The sequence below is a fragment of the Solanum pennellii genome, chromosome 1 (genome assembly GCF_001406875.1).
Source record: "Solanum pennellii chromosome 1, SPENNV200".
Taxonomy (NCBI): Eukaryota; Viridiplantae; Streptophyta; class Magnoliopsida; order Solanales; family Solanaceae; genus Solanum; species Solanum pennellii.
Genome location: NC_028637.1, coordinates 72,717,557 through 72,723,652, shown reverse-complemented (window position 1 = coordinate 72,723,652; position 6,096 = coordinate 72,717,557).

Below are 6,096 nucleotides of genomic sequence, written 5' to 3'. Positions count from 1 at the left end.
GTGGGGTCATAGGTGATATATTTATGGAATGAGGTTGATTGAAATTAAATAGGTAATATATGAACTAAAACTATTTATGATGTTACTTATGATCATGAAATGTCTCTTTATCTTATGGTATGGATGCCTTACTTGAATGTGCATTATGGATTTTAACTTGAAATAAAATGTTTTGAACTAAAGGTCCCCTTTGTGTATATTTCAATGGTTTTAATTGCATGGTTTCCATAATTAGTACAAAATGAGTGTATAACCCATATTTCTTTTATTTTTCTACCAAGTGTAGGTTCAGGCTAGTAGGTTCTTATCGTGAAAAAGGAAGATTTTGAATGCATTCTCTAAGACTTGGGTATGTCTCTAAGTTTCGAGGAGAACATGATACAACCTAGTTCTCCCTATTTTATAATAGAATACTTATGTACTTCCTATTATGATGAATTCGATTGTAAAGGGCTATGGTCCTCATTTGAGACTCTTATGTAAATGCAACAAGATAACTTATGCTACGATGTTAACTAAGGGACTATTTTGGAGGCAATCGAAGACCGTTTAATGCTTTATTTTGTTTTTGGTAAGTAATTGTGTGTTGATTGTTCAAACTGAAGTGTGGGAAGTATTTGAAAAGTGCAGGTTGGAGAGAAACAATTCAAGTTGGCGGATCACCCAAGAGGCTGGCGCCCTGATCTAGACCACTGTTAGACTCAAGACAATTTTACATTGGAGTTTGTAAACTCAGTTATCCTAGGAAATGATTGTTGAAGCACAAACCAGGTCGGCGATCCGTATGTATACCACCGTTTTGACCGTTACTACAACTAGAGTCCTGTAAAACTTGGCGAGGTAATTACCACTCGGGGTGCCACCGAGTGAATCGACTAGCACGACTAATGTCGCCAAGTGGGCGAGAAATGGACGTTTTAAATTACCAAAAGTTTAAACTTTAAAATCCTTGACTTCCTCTCACTTTTAATCTTCCCAAACTCACTCCCACACTCTAGTTTTTATAGTTTTGCATTTATTTAGTATTTTAGTTGTTAATATTCTCTCCCATTTAGATTACATTGTCACCTTGCATTTCAATCTTATCTTAATCGGCATAGAATGTTTGCTTTCCAATCCCTGAGTTTACATTTCTAATCTTGTACTCATTTGCAAATGATATTATCTTGTTGATGTGTTCTGGGCCTCTCTGATCTTAGTTGTTTTGAATGTTCCTATTTTAATTCAAAACTCTTGCCCGTATTGTTTTGATTGTAGAAATATCGTATTCTTGTGCTTTGAAATGAATTAAATTTATTGTGGTTTGTGCTTCAATATTGTTTAATTCAGTTGGGTGAAGTCTGAGTAACCTGTAGGTGTGCTAAATGATGTAATTTGACATCATTCTTAAAGTTGTCAAATGGCCAAATGTTTTAGCAAAATCTAGAAAAATATGAGTGTCCCGGGTAATGGTGTCGCGGTTCTTACTTTAATTTGAAGATGTGCATGCTTTGATTTTGTTTTTGGGGGTTTCGGGGTTAAATTCGAGAAGTTTGGTTGAAAGTAGGCATGTTGGGTCGTTCGGTGAGCTGGGCTGAGCTCGCCAAACCACTCGGCGGTTCGCCTAATGTCCCTATTTCTACATTAATATCATGGTTTATGTGATATGAGGTTCTGTAATTTTCGGCATGAAGTTTGAGCTCGACGATGACACTCGTCGACTCACTGAAAATCTTCTTTACCATCCTTTTTCTGCACCACTGAATTGTTGATGCACTGTAACTTTCGGCGGGCTATTCCTTGCTCACCAAAAGGTATGCCAAAGTTGGCGACTCGCTAAATGAATGAACGAGTCTATTTGCAACTGTTTTGTTATGCTGTTATTTGAAATGTTTTATCTTTTTACAAATATTTTAAAGACATGGTAAGGAAAAATATTCATATGCCACCCAATAAAAGAGTATTGGGAATCACCATAAATGAAAGGGTGGGGTCAAATCCTCTAAAGAAAAGGCAAGGGCAAGAGGCCCATATCAGATAAAGTGACTAATGTCTCTCACGATGCTTTATCTTAGACTAAGGATGAACATCCATTATAGTCCCAGAGGGATTAGATACGTGCTAGATATTATCGTGACTCAACCAGAGTTTCTCCGACTCCTAGATCAGCAGACTTAGTGCCAGCTCCGACACCTTCTGTGACCAATATGCAACCTATAATTCCTTCTCCCAGGATTCTGAACTAGTTAAAATGTGATAGATTGCGAACTATTCTGTAGTATATCTGTTATATACAGAGGGCCTTGAGGGAAAATAAACAGGTGCTACACTAGAATATGAGGGCCTACCCATCACTCAGTCTGTGGCTAATTTAAAGGGCTGGTTGGCACCGTTGATTTATGATTTCACCGCAAGATGGATCGAGGTTGGGGTGTTATCGAGAAAAAGGATCTCATTATTGCTAGTCATTTGTAGTTTGGCTTTATTAGCAGCACCATCATTTCATCCCAGAATCAGTCCATCCTCCGCCACCCTAACGTAGCCTGCCTGGGATGATCATGTCCAGAAAAAGTGTTGACATTGGGCTTATTATAGAGCAGGAATGTCCATGAGGGCCAAGTAGATCCAGACCTCCCTACCATTCCCGATATTGATCACAGAGTTGTGCTGGCATGCCTCGGGATGCTGCTAGAGACATTGAGGTTACTCCTTCATATTTTACAAACATATGGTTTATAGAGGCCGAGTAGACTAGAGAGAAGGCTGACAGGAGGAGGGAAGCTCCGGTTGATACATTCCCGGAGGTGGGTATAGATTCGATACTAGTAGAGGCATTTATGCCTTATACGGTCTCCAGGAATTCATGTACTTTTATCCCTACCTCTTTTTCACATGCTCCCGACACATATACTTCCTCCTAGCAGACCAAGATTACTTAGGCGATGATCCTGAAGATGGGTCATGTGGACCATTCGACTAATGTGAGGGAAACCCGACTTGAGAAATCTATCTCATGGATGATTGAGAGTTTTGTCCGTGTTTCCCTTACCCCTCTCTAGAATTCTATTGAAACTTTCACCGATAAAGTTGAGTTTTGTGAGAGTAGGAAGAGGGGGACCAACGAGGTGACGACTTAGAAAGATGAGGTAGATGGCTTTAGGAAGGACATAGACTATCTAAAGTCTACTGATTGTACTTCATTGTTGGAGACCACAGATGAATTGGATGCCTATGAGACTTCAGATATTCCTCCGGCTACAATCGAAGATGCACAAGGATGGCACAATAGCTGATGAATCGGAGGTAGAGACTGACGAGGAGTAGATCGAGGTACATGATGATGCGGGTTTTGATTATTTGTCATATTTGAAGGATGCCATGGTGGAGAATCCACACTAGATTTGTTTGAGAGACACCACTATGGAGGGGAAAAGTAGAGCCGATTCTTCAGATATGGCTCCTGGTGCTGATGCCCAAATTCAGTGTACTATAACGGACACTGATGCATAGAAAAACGATGCGACTGAGTAGACATGATTTTTATTTACCTCCTTTTCTGTATTACTTTATTTCACTTTTGGAGATTTTTATTTGCATTTGAGGACAAAGGACTTTATTTGTGGTGGGGGTGAGGCCCACCTTTTGTGTGACACTTTTGTGAATATTGGGTTTGTTTATACATTTGGGTTTTGAGCTTTATTATGTGTTTTAACTCTTTTTGCCGATGATTGAGCTTCTTGATCTTGTTTTAATTGTAAAAGATTTTAACCCTTTCAGAAAATTATTTTCACCTCTTGTTTGTGTTTGAATGTGATTTTTCTCTTGCAAATTCGGTGACTTGAATAATGCTCATAATAAAATAAAAATGAATGTGTGGATATGATGAGGCCAAATGAAGTTGCATAGGCAATATGTTGACTTTTTGCATCTCGTTGTGACTAGCGAATTATCAAATTGAGTTTCTTGTAATGAACATTGCCGACTAGCGGAAGTATGAAGTCTTTTTTGTCATTGGTTTCATTGCCTTGTGCGATGAGCTTACCCGAGCCATGGGTTATAACACCCATAATTTTCCCTATAGATCTTGTTGACTAGGTGATGCAATCCCTTGATATGATCTTAGGCAACTAAGAAAAGTGCCAATACCTCTTTTGTGGCCAACCTAGTGAGTGTGTGAACCTTGCTTGAATAACTTTTTAACTTAACCTTTTCTTGGAAGAAACTTGATGACATTGTAACCTTTCTTGATCCATTACCCATAATCCTCATAATTTGTGGTTTGATGGTATAGCCAACTTAGGCCAAAATCCCAAGTCGGGGATGTGGTAAAAAGAGAAGGTAAATCAAGAGATTTTAAGAAAAAATGGAACCTCTCCGTACCAAAAAAGAGAAAAATAAATAGAAAAGAAAAAGGAAAGAAAAAGATGTGGAATGAAGTCTTGAAAGTGAAAATAAAATGGGTTTCCAATGGTTCGTGGAAGATGAATAATGGGGTGGCTTGTGAGCATGAAAATAAATGCTGAAGAAAAGGGAAGGAAGTGTTATTCACACCACATTTCATGAGGAGTATATCAATTGAGCCTAAATGACCAAATCCGTACATTTAGCCAAATTACAAGCCTTTAAAAGACCTTTTTGATCTTGAGTGAGATGAAAAAAAGGTTGATTCGTAAATACGGGCAAAATTATTGTCACGACCTGAGAGCACCCCCTAGTCGTAACCGGCATCTTCGTCCTCGAAGAGGCTTTAGACAAGCCCTTATCATACAATATTGCATCATAGATAGAATAAAAAGCGGATAAATAAAAAAATTTTCATTTGAAGTTCAACTTCACTTTATATATCAAAATAGAATCTATAATTGTATCACATCGCCATCTAAAACATAAGAGTATAAAAGTGGGACTTAGCCCTTACATAATTACAAGTCATATAACTTTAATATAACATAGTCCTTGAAATAGGAAATAGAACAATGTCTTTTATTATAAGAAAAATAACAAAGTTAGATTCATAGGCTTTTGTCCTCGGACTTGAGAACTCACCAACTTGGGAACAATACAAGCTTCTTTGAGAAAATGGCCTTGAAGCACCTCAATGACCCGAACTTACATTTATGTAGAAATAAAAGAGATATGGGTTAGTAAAAATCACATGTACTAAGTATGAAAACATAAGCAAGTAAAACATTTGAAAACATATACAAAGAGAAATTTTTGTTATAAACATGCTAAGTTCATTTTAAAAGCCTTAATGCACATTCCAAGAACATATACAAGTCCATATCACAATAACAACAATAAGACATACTCATATTAATGTTTATGAGTGACAGTATGATAAAACATTAGTTAACGTTTTATATAAATAGAGTCCATTTCATCAATACATCACAAGACCTTACTCATAACCCCAATCCAAGTCTACTAGTGCAATGTGTATGTGAAGCCCCGTAACCCAGCAAAAACCAAGTAAACTAACCAAGACACCATAAACATTGTTGTTTTGCCTCATACATCATCATAATAAGTGTAGTGAATATCATGCATAACAATTTTGACCAACATCATGTATATCAAGTGAAACCAACATCATATACGAGCAACATCATGCATTTCATTTATAATATATGTACATAAAAAACCCATCCTAGAATTGCCTCAAGATTCACTTGTGTAATGTATAGGTAAAGTCACATACCATTACCTACACTAAGTAACACCTCTTAGTAATCCTAGTTCGTGTTCATCTTCTTACTTTCAATTATTCATTTTAACTTTTGGGAAACTTCCTCCTAACTGACATAGACCATGTGATCTAACATGGAATTCGGTATCAACCCCTCACACCGAAAGGAGGGTGTTCTACTTGCCAAGGTAAGACATATACATTCATATATGTCTCTAGGTGGATCCACTAGCTAAGGTTCCTATGGGGTCACATAATTAAGGAAGTAGGAGGTTGTCACTAGAAACCCTCTTTATGCTAATTACCATTTTAGTTTCCACCTCATGAGAGAACATAGTTGAACCTCCCTTTCTTTGTGGAGGAACACCTCTCAATGTCAAGTTCACTCGGTGCTAAGTTAAATTCCCTTTTTGAAGTATCTTTAAGTC